Raw genomic sequence first — 23,112 nt, 5'->3', positions numbered from 1 at the left:
GAAGAATTAAAACTTACCTGAATTCACTTGGACCCTTGCTTATTTCAAAACATATTCCTATAGATTAATATTATTCTATATTCTGGAAGAAGGCCCAGTTTGATGAGCTTAATAAGGGATAAGAAGGTATTAAAGTCTTAAATCTTGACCTACAATATCACAGGTATCTTATAATATCAGTAATTTCTAACCAATTGGCTAAGCAAACTAAAATTATTTATTTTTTATATCAGAAGATAATTAACGTAGGAAAGATGAGGCCCTTCATACCTACTTGTCTAAGGTTGTGATCTTCAGAATTTTCAGCTACCCTCAGAGTAAATCAGTAGACTATCATAATGTGCTTTTAATTATATTCATTAATATTCATTTGGGAAAAGTATATCATAGTTTCTATTTCAAGAACAAAAGCTGGAATATGAAAACTTGCTTTTGTCTAGAACATTCAGTTTGAGGCTAATCTTTTCAAGACCTTTCTCTAAGGAGATTATTGTGCTTTAACTGTTCAGTTACTGAAATGTAACGAATTTGCTCTATTGAATTATAAACAATTTCTCCAGGGAGTACCCTATTTAGACCAAAGGTGAATGATTTCAACTTGGTTTACTAATTTGCCTCATCGTTTTCCTGAGACTGCATTAGCATAGAGAATTAATCAAGGGGTATAGATCAAAACAACTGTCCACATAGGATGTCAGTGGTTTCATGGCACCAGAAATCCAGTCCTGAACAGTGGCATTAGCAGGCTTTTATTTAGCACTTACTATGTGTCAGCCACTGTCAGCACTTCACATGCATTAATCCATGGAATCCTCAAAACAGATCTATTATTGTCATTCCCATTTTACAGATGAGAAAACCAAGGAGCAGAGAGAATAAATAGCTTGTAGTGAGAAAGTGACAGATCCAAGATATGAAACAAATAGTTTGGCTCCAGAGTCCTCTCAACTCCCCAAAACTTTGGTTTTTCCTTAATGTTATACAATAAACATTTTTCTAAACAAACTGTTATTTGAAAATGCTGTTGACAGAGCTATCCAACGTTCTTAGGTTTTTACTGTAATTTATTTTACAATTTCTCTTTAAGTTTTCTGGGATCTTTTTTGCTATTGTAAATAATATTTATACAAATGTCAGACCAACTTTTTGATAATTTCCTTTTTAAAAGTGGAATTGACAAATACAAGAATGTGAATTTTTATAAGGTACTTAATACGTTATGCAAAAAGCTTCCAGAAGGCTTATATCAATTTGCAACCCCAGGAGTACTAACTAGATAACAAAAAATAGCATAAGCAAAGACACACAGCATGAGAGAACATGGTGGGTTCAGCCATAGGAGAGTGACAGAAACAGATAGGGTCCAGACCATGAAGGGTACAGGAAAATTAAAAAAAAAAATAGATATTAAGCAGTCCTAGGTTTCTGACTTGTATGTCACAGTCCACTGGATCACCAAAAGAGAAATCAGATGAAAAGAATAGGCATTTTGGGAGGAAGATAATGAGACCAGATTTAAATATATTAAATACAAACTGTGTATGGCATATCCAGATGGCTATTTTAGATTTTCAGGTCGAGGACTCAGGAAGCCAGGACTTCAGCTATAGATCTGAGAGTCATTATTTTATTGGTCACTGAAAACTGGTTGATCACTCAAAGTACATTACAGGGAGAAGAGAAACCAGAGCACAGAGTTTTGGGAACAACAATATTAAGAAGTCTTATAATCTAGCTTCTCTAAACCAAAGTTTTTTTGAAATATAAATAACTGTAATTTTGTGATAACTAGCACTAATCATACAATCACATCATGGTTCTGAATTTGTGTAGCAATAACGCCCACTTTCCAACTGACTCGTTTTATACATATCAAATAGATTTAAAATGTTGTAAGAGAGGGACCCAATAATTTTGCCTTTAAAATATACATTTAGGACTTAAGAAATTCAATTTTGCTCTAAAAAGAAAAAATTTATAACAAATTAGAATAGTAACATGATACATACACTCATCTCAAGAACCAGGAATTTGGAGTAATTACCAAATTTTGAGAAATTAGTATAATTTTGCTATTTTCTAGCCAGCAGACAATCATGAGAAGCCCTACCCCTACCCCATCCCCCATGCCGAAAGACATTTTTTTCTTCTGGAAGAGCCCATCTAAACCATGTAGATTTGTATACTTTGCCACCTTGTGGTCATTACAGTTCTTTGCATGAGTCCGTCTGTACTGTGGTTTGAAGACTTTCCTGTTAAAATGGCTAGATGCTCTTATATATTTAATTACTAGCAATACCAGCACAAATATATTAGAATAAACTTGAGTGACTTTGACAAAAAGATTATCATGCCCAAGATGAGTATCTTTCTGATGAATTTATTGCAGGCTGATGTATTTGCTTGATAACTCTTTCTGGACCTTTCTTAAATGTGGTTTTTCCACGTGTTGCTACAGTAATTATTTTGACACAGAATAAATGTTAATAAAAATAAGAAAAGCCTTATTACTCTTGATAGTTTGAATATTAGCATTTTTTTTTGCATTTCACTAAGGTTTTAACAGAAAATATTACTCATGGCATGGCATAGATGGAGTATATGTATGAATAAATAAAAGACAGCTTTCTGTAAAACTCAAACCAAAGCATCCATGAGTGCTTAGGCTAAGCTCTAGTTTCTACTAGAAACTAAACTTTTCTAGTTCAATCTATCAGAAACAAATGTGCTAGAGAAGTGAATTTTTAAAATGTCTCTAGAGGTTCAGTAGCCATTGCCAGATAACTAATGTGGTACAGATGCATTTTTGAGAGGTTTGGGTGACTTGCAAGAGAAGAATTACTGTATATTTCATTATGCTTTTGTTTCATCTTCTGATTCCTTTTCACATGAGATTTGATTTTCCTCTGTGAACCTACAAAATAGCCAAACATTTGTCTTGGAAGCTACTCAGGGAACATCATCTTTGCTTTAGGGCTCTTTCTTAGGCATAAACAGAGGTCTCTTGCCATTCCTAGTCACTAGCTCCCTGTGTCTTGAGGCAATAAGCTGGGTTTTGAGTAAATGGTTTCATAGCAATTACCATTCTTAAGCTGCATTTTATTTCCCAAAATATAAGAGATGCCATTGAAATTTAGCAAAGAACAGCTGAGCTAAATTTCCTTAATTTTTTTTTCCTTTAAAAAAAGATACACTTTGGACTCGTTTAAGCTCTGGTGATACTGTTGATAGACTGCTTATATACTCATGTTTTTCAATTGAAGGGACTTCGGGAAAGTTAGACCAGTAGTAAAGGAGCCATGTGAAAACACACAGCCTTGACTGTAAGAGAAAACACAGGGAGAAATGATAGCATTCTATCTCTATTACTGGAAAAACCAACCCAAATTACAGATTCTCTTAAGGTTAAGTCCATAGTGCTTCTTTTACATGATGGGCTCTCAAGAAGTATGTTGGCTTATGTGTTCCAAAAAGGACCAAGTCCCTCCAGAACCATCAAGTAGCCAGGACACACAAGTTTCTGCCCCGAATTTGTTCCCAATTACCCACGAGTTTTAACAGAAATGAGGAGAGAGATTTCTTAGAGAATAGATTGTTTTCTGCTATGTAGTGGAAACAAATCATAGTACCTTGTTAAACTTTAACTCTCTTGGGCGAGGTTGGATTTTTCCTCATGGATCAGGAAGCTTTACTTATGCTGTGAGGATGGTCATAGCAGGGATATGCTGAAAAACATAAGGATCAAAGAGGATAAAAAGAATCACTTTTGTTCACCTATCAGGGAAATTTGATGCAAAAATAGTAGCTCCATTCACATACAAGTCACATTATATGTGATATAATAAAGGAATACTTTTAGGTTAAAAAAATTAGTTCAAATGAAAGCTGGATTTAAATCCCACTTCAGCCATTTCCTGTTGAGGCAAGTTAGTAAATGTCTCTAGTTCTCAGCTTCCTCATATTCCTCAAATAATTATACTTCCCTCAAGTGAACTCATGAACATTAAATAGGAAAACATTAGAAATACACAAAGGTATTATTAGTCAGGTTAGCAAAGACTATGCTGTGATAACAAATAAGCCCCAAATCTCAGTGGCTTAAAATAAAAAGTCTTATTTCTTGCTTATATTACAGTCTGAGGTAAAACTGGTGTGGCTCTTTTCTAAGCCTAGACCCAGAGATCCTGGGTTTCAGCAGGACATGGGAGAGAGCACACAATAGAAAGTACATCCAATTTTTATTCTGTAGGTAGGGCATGAAATAACACATCACTCCCCCTAATATTTGATTACTGAGAGATAGTCACATGATCTTACGGGGAGGCCTGGTGGCTTGGAAAAGTAGACGGGCACGTGGACGTATTGTGAAAACCAATGATCATTGCCACAGGCAATGTACTTTTATTGTTGAAAAATAAAACTGCTCTAATTTCTCTGAAATGCATATCAATTTCTACAATTATTGGCAACAGATTACTTGTGATACAACTTTTTTTTTAAAAAAGATTTTATTTATTTATTTGAGAGAGAGAGAGAGAGCATGAATGGGGGTGGGGGGAGGGAGGGACGGAAGAAGAAGCAGACTCCCCAGTGAGCAGGGAGCGGACCCCAAGATCACAACCTGAGCCAAAGGCAGCTGCCTAAGGGGACTGAGCCACCCAGGTGCCCCTCTTGTGATACAACTTTTACCCGAGACCATTAAACAATGTGTCCTGAATCAGAGGGTAAAAACTTCTGCTTGTAGAACTTGCCAAAAGACGTAGGTGGTGACAGAGGGAGCCACTGAACTTGGAACGTATTTCCCTGGCTAACTCATGTTGTTACCTCAATTTTACTTGACAGTAGTGCATATGATTTTTTATTGTTCCCTAAAGATGTTTGTATATGCAGTAAGTCAAATTGCAGCATTCAATAAGCCCCATGTTTCTGCTCAAAACAAATTATAGTGCACACAAATTTATTTTTTTCTCTGGTCTCACTTGAAATCAGGTAGCTATTATAAATAATACAAAACAAACACTTTATTTTAGAAAATTACAGAAAACAGCATCACCTTTTACAGTGTTACAGAAATATGTGGCTATTTGGAAATCCTAAATCAAAACTCCTTTGAATTAATATCCAAACATACTTAGCAGAAGTAAAACTGATTTTGTTAAATCATCTTTTCTAATTTTTAATGCTAAGGTACATGTTTTGTTGTAGATTAAGCATGACTATAGAGATGCATAGACAAATAAGACAAGACCATATATTCCTGCTACCAAGACAGTAAAGACAATTGTTAAATGTAAGGTTGTTGGTTAGAGCTTATGAAATACGCTGTTGGTAGTCTTATGAATACACTCATCAGAATTTACTTAAATATTCTTTACTGAATTTAATTTAGAATAGTAATAGCAATAGGTGCTATTGGTTATCTGTCTACTACATGCTACATGCTACATACTCTGCTGGAGCTGGTCTGTGCCCTACCTCACGTATTCACAAAGAAACTGCAATATAGCTTTTGCTTCATTTTACAAAGGAGGAGCTGAAGATCAAAGAAGTCATGTAAAGGTAGAATGCTGCATAACCAGGATTGGAATTCAGGTCTTTTCCTTCCAGAATTCCTCTTCACCGCAGTTTCTTTCTTTCTTTTTCCCTTTTCCCCTATTTATTTATTTATTTATTTATTTATTTATTTATTTAAATCACCTCATCTTTATTCCAAACTATAGGCATCAAGCAACCAAAGACCAGCAAATTGGGAGCTGGAGTTCAGGACCAAGCCTTTCATGGAATGGCCAGAGAGAGAGAGAGAGAGAGAGAGATGGGAGATGTAAAATTTTCAGAGAAAAGCAGAAAAATCAAGGTAAATTGAGAATGAGGTAATGGGTACATTACAGCCCCTTGGTGGTAGTTAACCTCATGAGAGGAGCTGGAAGAACAGTGCCTACTTGACCTGGTGTGGTTTTGATTATTTTGTTAATGAAAATATTTCAATGTTTAGGGTCTATGAGAGCAGGATAAGATAGTGCCCTTAAAGGTTAAGAATTTCTAGTTCCAGATACTAAGTTCTTGCCTTGCTAGAATGAACCACTCACTTAGGAATGTAGAAGTTCTGCTTCTGTAGACAGGATAATCCCAAAGTCTGGGCTGGAGACTTGACCTTTCACCACAGAGGGTTGATGTGAACTGGGGTCTGGAATTAGGCTCAAAGGTTTTTAGTCAAAGGTGAAGTTTTCTGGGACCTCACAGAAATTGTGTCCTGCTACAATAGTATTATAATTGGGGATATGTTTTAGGAGGTTTGGAATACCAGTGATAAAACACTTGTAAATCTCAGGAAACAATAAACTCACAGTATGTATTGAAAGGAAACCTACCATGTAATGTAAGCAGCTAGAAAGAACATGGAAAGATGGGGAAGAAAGGGAGAAAGAAGACAGAAAGAGAGGAAAGAAGAGCTGGAGGAAAAGTCAAGATAAATGGGCAAGTAGCTGCTCTGATCCATGAAGGGTTCCTGTCCCAATACCAGGTCACCTATAATTTGGTTGTACTTGATAAATTTAGTTGTACTTCATTTTGATGAGCCCATTCTATTAGTAAAATAAGAATAGTTTTGTTGAACTGGTTTAACTGGATTTCTCAAACACATATGCCTTGATAAACACATTGATTTTGTCAGTGTTTGAAGAAAACTTACTGTTTGTAACAAAGGAAGCATATTCTTTGTAGAGAGTATGAAGAGAAAACAGGAGTTGAATTCTGCCTGGTGTGACTTGATACAACCGAGATAATATTAAAGAGTGTATTTTTATTTTTATGTATTTTTTTAAAGCAGCATTCAGAGAGAGCCCATGTTCTCTGAGGATTTATAGAAGATCAATAAGAAGATGTAATTCCCAATCTGGAAAAGTTTGAGTCCAGCAGTGGAGTCACAGTCTGGCAAGCTCTGGAGGGTTCTTCTTTGGCTAGAAATATCTCTGCCATTGAATAAATCCATCTAGGGGGTGGATTGCCTGGAGCTGGTAATTTCTGCTATTGGTGTCAGTATTCCATGCGGCCCCTCCTTATGCTTATATTGTTAGATTTCTTGCTCCTCCATTATACTTATAAAAGAATCCATTACCAACCTGAATTCTCAACCATGAGATTCTGTTTTGTTTGTGTACAAACCAGATTTACTTGCTGTCTTTGTCAGCTTGGGCTGCTATAACAAAAATACCATAGACCAAGTGGCTTCAACAATGGAAATTTATTTCTCCCTCATCTTAGAGGCTGGGAAGTCCCAAGATCAAGATGCCGGTAAGTTTGGTTCCTGGTGAGAGTCCTCTTCCTTGTTTGTAGACAGTTGTCTTCTTGCTGGGTCCTCACACTGTGGAGAAAGAGCTTCATGCCCTTACAAAGGCACCAGTCCCATCGTGGGAGCTCCAGTGCCATGACCTCATCCAAACTAAGTTTTTCCCAAAGGCCCCACCTCCAGGTACCATCATACTGGGCATTAGGACTTCAACATATGAATTTGGGGGGGGACACACATGCATTCAGTCCATAGCACTTGTACAGGGTTACCTTTAAAAAAGGGTGTTAGTTAAAGATGAACCAAATGTCTCATTCTAGGTAAAATTTTAGCTAAAATATGAGATGCAAACATGTTCTTTTGCCCAACTGAGATAAATATACTTGAATCCTCTTTCCAGAAATCTAATCAAATGGAGAGCTCTAACCCTGGCCAACTTTTCTAAAACATCCAAAACACTCCATTGACCTACATCTTTGTACATCACTAGCAGCTGAAAAATAATGTCGTAGAAGTTACAAAATGCTTTGAAATAGTTCTAGAGACTTGGTGATGCTTAAACAGCTCAGCAAAATATTCGGCCCTACACATATTTGTTGACTTCTTATATGCATTTTGCAGGCACTCTGCTAGATAGTGAGGACTCAACAACGCTCAAGTAGATTTTAATCCAGAAGATTGAAAAATCAAAGGGACAATATGTCAAAACTCACAGAGATAATTCCATAGAAGCTTGATTCTGGAAGGGAACCAAAGCATCTGGCCCAGTCCTTCGCTGTGGAGAAGATGAAGCTGAGGTTCAGAGAAACTCACTCATTATGGACTTGCCAGGAATAGAAGCCAGGGCTTCTGAGGATCCTAGGAGCACTGTTTATTTGTAACAGAGTGGGTGCACCACAGAGCCCAAATACATAGATTGATTTGTTTTAGAGACTCACTTAAGTTCTTGGCTTTCTTATTTTTTTGAAGATTTATTTATTGATTTGAGAGAGAAAAAGGGAGAGAGAGAACAAACAGGGGGAGAGGCAGAGGCAGAGGGAGAAACAGTCTCCCCATTGAGCCAGAAGCCCGATGTGAGGCTCAATCCCAGGACCTGGAGATCATGGCCTGAGCCTAAGGCAGATGCTCAACCATCTGAGCCACCCAGGTGCCTCTGGCTTTCTTATTTTTTATAGGAATCAAAGTCTTGCTGCAAAGAATATCATGAGCATCCAATTTCAAAGATGCACATGACAATGTTGTGAAAATTTTATAGTACCAATTTGTAAGGCATTCTTAGTGTTCCCAAGTACTCTTTCATTTTTTAACTCCTAGAAGGAAGTCATACAAGCTGGTAACCTCACAATATGGAAAACACTGTTGGTGTTAAGTACCAAGCTGTTAGATTAATTAATATTTGCTGGGGGCAGAGGAGTGCAAAGGTGTGTTTTCAGGAAGAAGTAATTGAGTAACTTGTTCTGAAAAAAAGTTGACCATATAACAAGTGTATCCACCTGACTTATAAATGACTAAAAATAGTACTTCCTATGAGAGCATAAATCCTATGTGTAGTACCAGGCAAAGTTCTAATAAGGTTTTCAAGAAAAAGGATATAACAAATGATAGATAAATGGATGGTAGGATGCAAAGGTTACTTTAGTGTTCTTGCATTTTGTGCCTTTGGATTTTAGGTATATTCAGATTGAACTTCCACCATTAAAAGAAATCGTGCTCTCCTCAAAGATGCCATGGGACCTCAGTAGCCCTTTTTCTATTTGTGCGTAACTTTCCCGGGACCTGCTTTTCAGGTTATGAGCTACAGCACCAAGCCATGCCTGCTTCTGCAACAGCTCCAGGAGAAGCTCAGAAAGGTTGCACAAAATTGGCATCATCGCTAGTTCTTCCATAGTCACAGAATTTCAAACCCTGCTGATGTTCTTTCCTTTTAAAAATTCTGATGTGAGCCTCAGAGTCACAATCTAGAACATGTTTATTTGTTCACATTAAATCACTTAACTCTCTCCTTTTGATACCAGAAAAGAGCTTCCAAATATACAGAACATTAACATTTGTTTAAGTGACAGGGGTTTTATTAAAAATCAGCCCTAGTATCCAACAGGTGGCACCCACCATGCTACACGAAATCTGCCAATTATTTGAAAGAATCCTCTGCATTTAGAAAAGATTGAGAGGCTAAAAATAATAATTAAAAAGTTCTTGATCAGGGTTAATGAGGCATATTTTCCATTTGTCCTTCCAGATTCACTCTGCGGTTCCTGGCACTTATTCTTTGCTCTGGGAGGCTGAGCTCTGTGCACTGTCTCTCCTGGGCATCCTGCCTTGTGGCTTCACTGGGCCTCAGCCAGTGGAAGGACACAGCAGAAGGAAGGAGGAAGAAGTGGGGTCTTAGAATTGACTTCCCGAGTTCCCTCTCTAGAGATACACTGCCTGCTGGCTATTTCCTCTACTGAAGGCTGCTGGTTCCATCATGCAGCCTTCTCCATGCAATCACCGAACTAGAATTTAAGGAACTACTCCTTCCCTTTCCCTCTGGAGGCAGGGAGAGGAACAGCTCCCCTTGTTGTGAGCCCCAGGGTGCGGGACTCTCTTTTCGTTTTCCTTTCTTCTCATGACAGATACAGAAAAACTTAAGCAAAAACATAGAGCTCAGTTACGAGGTTAAGAATTTCTGTCTGCTTTGCTTGGTGCCTAGAAGAATATTTGGCAAACAGTAGACACTCCATCCATATTTGTTGAATATATTGTTATAATATGATTTTTTAATGAAAACTAGAATTGTTAAGTAGGTAATGTTTATGATTCGCCAATGTAGAAATTAAAAATAAATTCCTACATGCATGCAAAAAAACCTCTGTCACATCCGTTTTTATTATACATACTTAATTGTACATATATACAATACATGAATAAAAAAGATATTAAAGAATGAGAGTGACACTAGTGGTGTCCTAATGGCAGTAACTGAAGAAAGATGTTCACTACTTCAGATAGAATTCAACCTTGTAAGCAAGAGGTAACTCATGCCTTCCTTCTCTTTGAATTACCCTAGAATAAACACGTGCACCTGGGGAGCCCGATGAAATAAATATTTAGTCCCAACTGAGCATCTGCACCTTCTCTAGAAGCTGGGAGTATAGTGGCGAATATGCTAGATCCCACCTCTCCACCCCTTTTGGAAATGCGGGGGGCCTAAGGGTGGGGTAGAAGAATGCTGAGTGTTCTGAGAGCCCAGGAAAGGATTATCTTTGACTTAAAATGTCTTAACTGCAGAGCTGAGAGATGAGAAGGTGTTAGCCAGGTACTGGAAGCAGGTTGGGAGAAGGGGGTTCCAGGCATAAGGGATAAGAGCTTGTGGAACGGGGTGGAGAGTGAAAGCATGACTCACTCAGGCAACTGAAAGAAGTTCTTTATGGCTGGAATACAGAGTTCGAAATTGAGAATATTGAGAAATGAGGATGGAAAAGTAAGTAGAAGGTTTTACATAGGATTTAAGGGAGTTGAGATTTCAAGCCAGTTAAGTGCTCATAGAGTGAGAATAAAAGGTAAGAAAATAATTATTCTTCCCCTATTCTCCAAAACATAAACACGCATATACACTTTATATCTTCCAATTGGGAGGAAGTTAAGGATCTCAGAAATTACTGGAAAGCAACGATTGTCTAATTGACATTAACCCATATTTTAGATGCTTAATTAACTATGGTTAAGCAGCTAACAGTTATTGTGTGTTTACTATGTTACAGGCACTGTTCTAAGAACTTTATAGGTATGACTTTTTTTTAAAGATTTATTTATTCTTTTGAGAGAGAGAGCCAGGCTTACCCGAGCACATGAGCACAGGGGGTAGGGGCAGAGGGAGAGCGAAGGAGAATCTTAAGCAGATTCTGCACCAGCGGAGCCAACAGGGGCTCAATTCCACAACTTGGAGGTCACAAGATCATGACCTAAGCCAAATCCAAGAGTTAGGTACCCAACAGACTGCGCCACCCAGGTGCCCCTAGGTATGACTTTTTTTTTAATTAAGTATTTTATTTATTTATTTTAGAGCGAGAATGTGTACAGAGAGAGAGAGAAGGAGAAGCAGATTCCTCGCTGCGTGGGGCTCGATCCCAGGACCCTGAGATCATGACCTGAGCCGAAGGCAGATGCTTAACCGACTGAGCCACCCAGGTGCCCTTGACTTTCTTTAACACACTCACAGTAACCTGATAAATAACCCTATCAGCTAGTTACTATTATTATCGGAAATTTACAGATAAGGAAGAAGAGGCACAGGAAAGTTAAAAGACTTACTCAAGGTTACACAGATAGTAGGTGATAGAGATTTAAAAAAAGAAGGAGGAGTAGTTGTTTTTCCTCACCTCCTATAGAAGGTAGGTTGGGAAAAATGCTTGGGAACTGCACTGATATTGAACATAAATAATTAGGACTACGGTGACAAGCTTGCTTTATACAGAAGCAGTAAATGGTGCACGCACCTTATATCATGGCATAGAGAACAAATTTAGTGAATAGATACATTAAGTGTTGAAATCAATGTAATACAAACATGGCAATTAAATTGCTTTTCTTTTTAAAATATGGAACGTGTCATGAATTTGCGTGTCATCCTTGTGCAGGGGCCATGCTAATCTCTCTGTATCGTTCCAATTTTAGTGTATGTGCTGCCGAAGCAAGCACTTAAATTGCTTTTCTAAGGGGGAAAATTGAACAGAACTTTTTTAAAAGTCAGGGAGCCATGGAAACTAAAAAATGAAATTTGAATCCAAACAGGTCATGAACCAGTAAGTCAAGGCTAGGTCTGGTGCCTCCATGTTCCTAACCTTAAAATAAAGTGACATTTTCTATTACTATATTGGAGTGGTAAAGAATTATGCATCAGACAGCCGTTTGAAAATAGTCTATGCTGTAATTATAAATGAGAAAAGACAGTTATTGAATCAAATAACTTCAAAGTCTTTAGTCTTATTAGAAGCTTACCAATTATCTTTAAGAAAAATAAGTCTTTGGTAGTTTGACACCAGCAGATGGCACCCTAACAAAATAATTTGTGTGCCACAGGTGAACTTTTACAGCCCTCTGTACATTCAAATGCAAGGCAAGTTCACTGTATTTGGATATGCAGGATAGAAAAGAGAAAAAACAAAGACAAGACTTGCTCTTTTTGAGTCAGACAACTTTTATTTGGGGAGGAAAAACCAAAAAGAATATTTTCCTTATTACTCTTTATTTTGTGAATACCTAGCTAGCATGAATCATTATTATAAGAAAATTCTCTATAAATCTGCAGAAAACTCCAACTAGAAAAGGTAACATGATTACACTTAAAGGAATAAAATGGACTTTCCAGCCAAAAATAAAAGGGGAGGGGGAGGGAATTTGGTGAAACAAATATTCTTTTTGATTGCTTCTGCTGTCAGAGATGACACTAGAGTTTTGGGTTGTTTTTTGTTTTTTGTTTTTTGTTTTGTCTTTTACAGTTTAATTGAGAAGAACTTAAACATGAAGTCTGTACCCAAGATACTTGCCACAATGCCCATTTCAATTTCAAACCTATTCAGCTTGAATTATTCCCAATTAGGTAATTGGTGTTTGAATGCCCCCCCCCCACTATTTTTGTGTTAACGGTTGTTTTTAAAGCAAATACAGGATATTTTGTCAAGATCATGATAAATGCATCTATAAGGGATGAGTATATTCCCATTTTGGAAGATGTCAGGGTCACCACTTTTTCTTTCTTCATCCTTTTGCCTATTTTCTGGTATTTGATTTAAGGAATCAACCAGATCTACAGTTTGCCCATCATTTTCTGGTCTCTGAAAAGTGTAACCAAGTTATTGGCCTTTTCACTAAACCCTCTCACCTGCCTCGGTCTCTAACAAATAATTTTTCCACAAATATATCAGTTTATAATCAACTCTGCAAGGAACTATAATCGAAGCGTCAAGACCAGCCCTCTGTCTAAGATGGAAACTTTAGGTACAAGGCAGCAGTAATGGGCAGTAGCAGTAACTACGTTCAGCCCCAATCTACGATCTACTTTCTTTGAACACTTACTGCATGGTCTTGCTCAAAAAAAGAACTGAAATTAAGTATATAATTCCATCCTCTTGAAGACCTTGAATGAAAAGAAGGAAAGGCTAAACAACCTGACTAGGTATTTTAGGGATAGGGTGTTTGGGAAGAAATAAGGGTGATTTGCTTGCTGAGAAACAGAATGGTTCCTGGAGGCAAAGTCCTTTTACATGAAAAAAGCAGCCCATGTCTGCCAAAAACCTTGGAACCAAGTGAGGCCAGTGCTCCGAAGATGAACCACATAGTGAAGGAGGTGAGGCTCAGTGAATTTACAACCTGCTTTGAGAAGATTATCCAGTGGTAAGTAATAACGGTTAACACTTACTGAGCACAAACTATCACTTAGGGACTCTTCTAAGCATTGATATAAATTTAATTAAATGCTTATACCAACCATGTGATCTTTTTGCTATTGTACAGTATGTGCATTTTATTTTATTTCTTAAAAAGATTTTACTTATTTATTTTGTGAGAGAGAAAGAGAGTGCGGACAGGGGGAGGGGCAGAGGCAGAGAGAGAATCTCAAGCAGACTCCCCGCTAAGAGCGGAGCCCAGTGCAGGGCTCGATCTCACGACTCTGAGATCATGACCTGAGCTGAAACCAAGAGTCAGACGCTTAACCGACTGAGCCAACCAGGCGCCCCTGCAGTATATACACTTTAAAGCTGAGGAATCTGAAGCATTAATAGCTTTACCCAAATTGGCCCTGGGTGGTCTGGGTCCACTTTTAACCCCTAATCCATATCACCTCTTTAATAATTTTCTGTGAACCTCTTGCGAGTACTGCGAGTACCACTGTCTAAATAAAGATGGAGAAAAGCAGGTTTCATACAGCAAAAAGAGAAAGCTTTTTTTGTTTTTTGTTTTTTGTTTTTTTTTTTACTTAATTTTGGAGCAGTGGAACTCTCTGGGTTGATAACAAAGCTCAACCCTAACACATTATTTTCACTGTCTGGAAATGTAGCTCAGCTTGTCCTTACCCGTAGAATGCTGGGTCAACACAGCAGATCTATCAGTGTCTGCAGAAGGGGAAAGTTCCCACTCCTCAAGAGTATGTCAAGGAAAGAGTGATTCAGGAGATAGTGGGAGGCACAGAGAAATGTAGTAGCAGGTAGAACTGAGTGCTTTAAACAAATGCAGAAAGAAATCTTGGAAGCCATCTTGGAATCACTGTGAAGGATTGGTCAGCAGAGGAACACATCGGAGTGGTTTCAAGTCAGAGAAGAGGGCCTCAAGGCTTCTCTCTCCAGCCAGAGAGATAGTTTTCTGGGTCTCAGAGCGCTATCAGCTCACAGTCTTCTACCTTCCTAGCATTCTAGAGTTGAGAATCATGTCTGGAGACTCCTTAGGCAAATGTCAAGTTACTGATGTCACCTGTGAGTCTGTTTCTTCTCCCAGGTAACACTTACTGTTGTCAGCCCTGCCAGAGAACTCCCTGATCAAGAAAGAGCTGTCCAGGCCCTGTTTCATCACGTTTATTTTCCTCTTGGAATTCTAAAACGGGATGGTTCCTGGGTCTTCTCCTTAGCAACTCTCTTTTCACAACTGACTTCCCATCAGACCCCGATTTGTTTTCCCACTTCATCCTGAAGAACTCCAAGGAGGGAAGCTAATAAAACCCATTTAAGGCAGAAGTAGGGTAACTACAGTCATTAGCGTCTCTGAAGTTTTTTCCCCCTTCTGTGTATTATCACCATCAAGGCTAGGCTGATGTTTAGCAAAGAGCACCTGTCAAAACAAAAGAAGAGTTTCACACCTCACAATTTTAAGCCCCAGGTAAGAAACTCAGCCTGGTGGATCGGCCAAGAGGAAGACAAGAAACCTGAAACTCTAAGACTTGGAGAAGAGTTAAATGAGTTTCCTCTGGGTACCAACAGGCTTTTGTTTAACACGATTAAATCCTCTTTGTTTCATTACAGACATCAATTCGAAAACAAACAGTGTGATCAAGATAAAGGCCGGGAGCAGCATTCTGTTTCTCTTTCTCTTCTTTTTCTCAGAGAGCTATCACCACCTCTCAGTGGACAGGCTTAAAGGAACTTAACTGGCTCACAGAAAATTGATGAGCTGAGCTGAGCAGGTGTACAGGAAAGCTTTGTGCTGCAGGGTTAGGGAATGGAAAAAGTGTGAAGCACTTATGTCCATGACCAGATCGAGTGATAAGAGGACTGGCTTCCTTTGCTATCTAATTAATTGTCTTTCTTTTCAAAACATGGTCTTTGATTTCAAGAAGCACCTGAAGAAGGTAAGACCTAGTCCTAGTACAACAACAACCAAAAACTCAAATGGGGGCTGGGGGTCGGGGGTGGGGGGTGGGGTGGGTGGGGGGTGTGGGAGTATAGCGGGCAGACAGGAAGGATGGAGAGGGGGAGGAGGGAGGTGTTACGGAGTCAGTAACAGAAACAACAAAATATCCAGTCAAGAGACGGCCGTCAATGGAATTCTATCAGGGATGCAACAAAATTGAAACTGGTGTGCATTTCCAAGGCAATCCTTTCTATATTATTAAATTGCTTATTTTATTGTTGTTAGGCAACACTAACTCTTTTTTTTTCCCCGAAACAAAACATGGACATTGTCAGTGTAACAGCTACACTGAGCTGACAGAAGCTGGGGTCATCCATATACACATTTTAATTACCTCTTTTCAGTCAGGAACATCATTAGAAGTTTATTATTACCAGACACTATCTTGTGATCTTAATTGGCTTCCTTCACAGACGATACCACGAAGCCAATGTAGAGGCTCTGGCAGCCTCCCAGAGATAGTGACCAGATCGGTGACACTTTACACTGATACTGTCTTCAGCTGAATAACAGCCATCAGTTTAAGTTTTAATGCTAGACATGAGGTGGAAGCTTCTTTTAACACCTGTATGCAGAGACGGTCCTGATTCCATGGGGTTGAAAAACACATGGAGAAGTAGCGACTTTTCACACACTTTTGTTCAGGTTATAGGGACACTATCTATACGTAGCAAAGGGATGTGCCAAGCAGCCAGTTATTATTCCCTGTGGCTCTCTTGGATCCTGGTAAAGTGGAAAATCATAGTTTGCTTACCAAATGGAAAAATCTGGATTCATTTGACACGAAGATTAAATCTGCAGCATGGGCCATAGTTATCTGGCTCCTTGCTACTCAGAAAGTATGGAAACACCCTTAAATTAATAGTTTGCATTAATAACATCGGGCCTGAATCAATAATAGTTATTAACTTAGTTTCCAAAGCATTTGCAATCATGTTAGGGGTAATGGCAAATTTTGAGGCAGGGGGAAAAGGAGAATGATTATGAAGGAAATGTATTGTCATGTCCTGTGGTGGATGAGGAAAAGAAAAGTCCCCTGTGAATAGAAGTGTATCTTTGTCTTTGCTAAAGGAAAATGAGTAAGTTCAGAAATATTAAACACCGAGATTCAGTCTATAAGACCAGGCTGATGATCTGTGGGAACAACATTACTTGGATGCCTTCTTATTATGGTAACTATACTATTGATTCCTGGCCCTTTGGGCCATTCTTCAGGCATTTATAGAAACTGAGCTAAGTCACAAATATTCTAGCTTTGGATAATTATCAAATTTCAGTAAAATTTTGAATTCCACCAAAGAGGAAAGAAAAAGCAATTTCAAAAAGCTACATATATCAGTGGGTTACTTATTCAGAATAATAATGGTTAGAAAGGTTGTTTATATCTTTATGGTTAAGACTCAAAAGATACTGGTATTATCTACATATTCCTGAATTATTCTTTTAAAAGAGATTCTTGTCATTCACCAGATATAAGAAAAATATCTACAGCAAATATTGCAGGAAAAGGCTAGTCAATGGGTATACTCTTAGGAGTAAAATTTTCCATTCAGTGGACTGAACTAGTATAGACATTAAAGTCTTTGGAAAGAAACGTCAGTCCATTTTGCTATCTCTCCAGAGGTTTGGTTGTCAGAGGATTAATACATCTGCTTTCTTCCCGACAATTACTCTACAGTGACCCAAATGCACTGGTTGTTTTTCCAGGACTTGATATTTCACTTTTTAATAGCACTCAGCCATCTAATCATAGGTAAATATTATGAAATTAAAATATATATATATATAAATGACAAAACCAACTTCATCTTATGGAATTCCTGGCATGTGAGGTCATGTCATGATTATCCATATGTAAGTATCATTTTGATGCCCTATGTATAGGTTTAAATTTTAAAATGTGTCTCAAGACTTGACATTGATATATATTCCATCTACAAATACAGCTGAATTCTCAGCGAGAAGGATCTTGAAATAAAGAAAAAAAAAGTGGATGAAAAATTCAAATCACCATAATTAGTATAAGACAGCTAAATATGGTTTAAACAACACAGCGAAATGGGGACTAAGGAAAATAATTCTTCTCTTCCTTCACTACCAAGCATAACCTCTTGGAGGCTCCACTTCTGTGACTGGAATTGTCATCTCTGGCCTCCAGAAAAGGTTACCTTCTCGTTCTCATTTTTTGTTTACCTGATGGATTTCCTCTTTTGGGAAGACATGACAATCAGCTTTACATTTCAGCGGCTCTACTGTATTGAAACAGGATGGTGGAAATACAGCTGTTTAAAACATACTGCGAGCAAAAAGGCAACGAAATCTTTTTAAGAAGAGTTATCAAAATCGGGGTGCCAATCACTTTTAGAAGCAGGGTAAAAATTACTTGCACTTCAATATTTATATTTATATTTATGATAAGAAAAAAGTTTTTTTTTTCTGGAATGAAGGTGCAGAAAAGGGCACAGTATTAGCTAAATATTGTACCTTAGAACATCAGTCATTTCCTTCTCAATAGTACTGAAAGGGTCTAATTTATAAGTTTTTCCATCTCCCTGTTATGCTGGTTTGTAAGTTCTGACACTGCTACTGGTATGTTAATGAGAAGCTAGCGTTCCATTAAGAGAAAACCATATGCTCTGTTGCCTACTGTGAAAGGGAAAGCATGTAATGTGGCTGTTGCCGTAGTAACACATTAATTCATTTTGTCAGTGTTGGCACAGATCATTTCATTTATAAGAAAACAAGTATAATAGTTTACCACATCTATAATATTTACAGTGTTTCTGTTACAAAACAGTGACAAAATGAGTTTAAAAAATAGAGTTGGTATAATATCATTAAAATATGGAATTTGTGGTAAAATTTTCCCTGTAAAAATGAAAAAAAAATAAAGATCGGTGTAAAATTCCTCTTCACAATCTGACTTAAAACATTTTAACACCAAACTGTTTGCTTTTTAGCATATTTGTATTATACTAATAATGTGCGTCTGCTGCAAAAGATTTAGTCCGTGGAAGACACAAGTGCATTAACAGTTTTTAATGAATGCTAAACAAAATATTTCATACAACAGTTTTGTTAAATTACAACCATTATAAACCTAATCGTATGCTAGTGTGTTACTCATAACAAGACTAAACATTTATCTAGTTTTATCTGTTCTTCCAGATGTTTATTAGTATTCTAGCACTCCTAAAATATTTAAATTAAACCACTCCATTTTCTCATGTGAATGCATTTTGGGTTTTATTCACAGAAAATCTAGTCACATGTACATCTAAATAAATATAGAACACTGTATATGCTTTATGCACAAGTGATACTTAATGTGAATTGAGATAATCCAAAAGCATGATAAAGGAGAGAAGTGGTTAGGGGAAAGACAAGTTCCTGTTTATTAAAGTCTGCACCTGCAGCAGGATATCGGTTCTACCCATCCTTAGGGTATTCCACACCTGTAAACACACATTCTTAACAACAAACATTTTCCATCTGTGATGTTCATCTACCTTCTCTAACCAATAGAAAGGGTCCCGTGTACAAGATAGCGAGCAACTATCATTTACCAGTTTATGTAGTGATTCAAGGTTTATGTCATTTCAAAGGAAGCATTTATACATTTACATAAGTTATACAAATGAGTGCAAAGCACTGCAGAGCTGGCCATCTAAATAATGAATGGCCAATTATACTTTCAACATTAAGAAATACCTTCCTAAAGTGCTGGTGTTCAATGGGTTCATCCAAAGCTTCATGAACCAAATGTGGGTGTTTTTTAATTTTTGCTCTCCTGACTATATTTACTGCAGTGCTCCCAAGTTTGATAGGATTCTTTCCAATTAGAACCCAAGACCCAAGAGTACTTTTAAGAGTCTTCTTTACAGACCTGCAATGCGATTATTCTGGGAAACACTTAAGAAAATAAAATTTATGATTAGCTTTGATGAAAATGACTTTAGTTTTAACTTCATAATATCTCCGCTTTGATATGGGTAAAATACTTTGAATGGCTACATCACCAGAAGAGAAAATATAACCAAACATCAATGTGATTTTATATGATAGGGAATTAAATGTCTCTGAAATGTAATCATATCACATTGACTCACCCAATAAAAGTAACTTAATGAAGTATTTTATCTAATTCATATGTTTTTACTTATTAGTTTGTGGTGCTTGAAAAAATAAGCTGTAAACTTTTCAAGATCCTTCTTTCAACTCGAGCTATTTCTATCAATAAAACTGGTTTGTCAGCAGTTAAATGGCACCATATTTACGCTTTAAGTACACTAAATTATGGGTAGCTTTATCATAAAATTCACTGATTAGACTTACTATAATAATATGATACATATTACTATGACTTCAGTTAAATAAAAAAATTATCTTGTGGTATATAACACCTCAAATTTTAAATCTTTTTGATTTTAACAGTTTCTTGTTATTCATCCACCCCATTAATTAATGCATTAATCAACGTAAGGATAGAAAATAAAATTGTAAACTGGAAAACATACATATATAAGTTTATATGTGTATATATATTCACACATATACTTTTATGCTATTTAATATATTTTTAAATTTTCTCTTGATAAATAAAACTACATATTTTATAGCTAACATTACCCTAGTGAAACCTCTTATTATTTTCTCATGATGATTTCCAAAACCCACATTTAATACCAAGAGCAAAGAAAACTATTGTTGTACCTACATGATGATGAAAAAAAGATGAAATGAAAAAATTCCCAGAAAAAAATGATTTATTATGTTTAGATATATTATATCCTGTCATCAGGTTAACTATCCTTTCCTCACTGATGCCGTCAGTTGTGTTTGCTTTATTTCCATGCAGGAATATGAGGAATCGAGAACGACAGTCATGAAGGCCAACTGCATTCAAGGTAAGCTTTATGTACCTATTTGTTAACATATTTGAGTCTAAGGAGTTTAACTCTGATAATATTAAGTTATTATGTTGCCTCACAACTGCTTACCCATGTTATAAAATATTCTTTGTAAATAATATTTATTATCATCATCACTATTTTGAAATGTATATGAAATATAATTGATTCATATCAAGTATAAGTAGATATTTCTGAGCTGTTCGAGTATTTATTTAAGAACTATAAAGGGACATAGAGTAAGGATATAAAAAAACAACATGAAAATATTTTTTAAATGGCACACGTCAAATAACAAATACTTCATAAATACTTGTTGAATAAATGAGTGAACAGAAAATATGTAAGTATACTTGCATTCATACCGTTTTAGTCACATACTCACTAAATTTATGGTGTTCACAATCTTACTGGTGGATCATTTTGATTATAAGAGTGCTAAAAGTAAGGATTTAAAATTTAGCAATAGCTAATCAGGCTCAGCTTTTGGATTTCCTCTTTTATGAAGTAAGGTTTCAGTCCAGTTGAATTCAATGTAAATTTGCTCAGTGGTGGAAAAGGAGGGACGGAATTAAATGACCTCTCAAATCCTTTACCATAAAATGACATTAAAATAGTTGTACAATAAGAATGCAAATTTTAATAGTTATCAAAAGATATTTTAAACTGAGATGTAATTTGCTATTGTCCTAATTCATTTAACATAAATGAATAGGATATAAATAATAAACTTTAAATAGTTGAATACAGAAAAAAATTGGTCTAATGCATGAGAGGGATAGGGAGAAATATGTCAGTATAAGGATAATGGCGTGATTTGGGCTTTGTTCTTTTCTGGGAAAATTCAGATCTCTAAGTTTTTCTCATTTATTATCTACCATGTATATAATATTTCCCAGGTAAGTGAGGAAGATATAAAATACATGCTATAATATTTTAAAAGATATATGTAATACTATTTTATATTTTTCCTTCAAGTAATACACAAACGGTTGTTGGCCATTAACTTATTTCTAACTAGTTCAGTGATTAGGGTATGCTAAAATATCTAGTCCTGGGATATTATTTTCTAGGCTTACCTCATATGGAATAGGAGGACATATTACAGCACATGCTATGCATACTCATGATATAATTAGTATATAAAAAGTTTTATTTAGAAATATTTTGGAGCACTGGGTATTAGTTTCTCATATATTTCAAGTTGACTTAGAGAGAACATGTTGGAGATAGAAATTTTCCTAAGTTAATGCTAACATTGTTCAAACAGACACCACGCATTTTCTTGAGTTTTGTCTCCCTTTTAACTTTTGGTCAAATTGATAAGCAGCCCAGCTTCTTAGCAGTGTAATAGGAAGCCATAATCATATCTGAAGACTGAACTTTTTACTTATAGGATCTTATGTGCTAGCCAGTACAACAGGGTTTTCCTTTTGTTTGTTTGTTTTGCTTTTTCCTCTTACATACAGAGAAAGAAACTTATGCCTCAAAAAGAAAGACCCTTGTGGGGAAAAAAAAAACTTATGCCTCAAGAAAAAACTCTACTAAAGAAAAGTACACATTATCAGATTTGAATTTTTCTCTAGGAAATAAAATTTGGGCATATATAAAAAACACTTTTCTAAAAAACCAGATCCCCATAAACTACATTCTATTGTGATAAAATTGAAGAATATTTCATAAACCAAGAGTATATACTAAGATACTAATATCAGAACTGGAACTTTCCATATTTAATATAGAAATGCTACTTGGCAGAACTTTTACTATGATAATAATTTCTCATTTGTTTATCAATAAAAGGTAGTATAATTTTTTAAAGTAAATCCCACTTTAACATGCATGCTGAAAACTTTAAAAAGAATATAATGCTACTACTTAAAGCAATAAATAATGATTTCAGGTTTGGCATACAAGGAATGCTCGACTCGTGGCCTCACTAAAGAGTTAAACATAAGCTCTTGCAAGGTGGGTTCTCTGATTTGTGCAAGATTAATATTCATAAAATGACCACCTTCTTTTCCTTCATTTCCTCTTTGTTTGAAAATAGATCTCCAGTTTTTCTTCTCAGTTCACTCATGCTCCATGAGGGTAAGAATTTGTCCTCTTCATTTGTGTATTCTTTATAGGAGTGAGTCATTGCTCACTAAATGTTTGATGACTTGAACTGAAACCCTATGATAGGTGAGTTTGTCCTTCCTTATAAAGATGATATTATACCTTGTGTTAAAATATTTATTAAATTTATAGAAACAACTAACTTCATAAGGTAAACTTGGACAAAATATAATTCCCTTTCTTGGTTTTCACTACTAAACGTATAAGCAGTTTTAGCTATCATTGCTTTAGTGAATTGTCAGCCTATGTAATTTTTTTTTTTTTTTAAGTAGACTCCAGCCCAACATGGGGCTTGAACTCACAACCCCGAGATCAAGAGTCACATGCGCCACCAACTGAGCCAGCCAGGTGCCCCAGCCCATGAAATAATATCCAGTGGACTGTGTATTTTAGTTTTGAAGAATTACAGAATGCTCT

The 23,112-nt window shown here is 36.5% G+C and overlaps 1 non-coding gene across 1 annotated transcript; it reads right to left on the bottom strand.

The window, feature by feature from the left end:
* Nucleotides 1–11,859: 11,859 nt before the first annotated feature.
* Nucleotides 11,860–11,965, bottom strand: LOC112822909 (U6 spliceosomal RNA). The gene has a single exon (XR_003207879.1). It is a non-coding gene; the product is annotated as a U6 spliceosomal RNA (small nuclear RNA).
* Nucleotides 11,966–23,112: the final 11,147 nt, after the last annotated feature.

This window comes from Callorhinus ursinus, unplaced genomic scaffold (assembly GCF_003265705.2).
Source record: "Callorhinus ursinus isolate GAN/ISIS: 27379988/994484 unplaced genomic scaffold, GSC_fseal_2.0 scaffold8, whole genome shotgun sequence".
Lineage (NCBI taxonomy): Eukaryota > Metazoa > Chordata > Mammalia > Carnivora > Otariidae > Callorhinus > Callorhinus ursinus.
The sequence above is the reverse complement of the archived record's forward strand: the minus strand, read 5'-3'. Positions and strand labels throughout refer to the sequence as shown.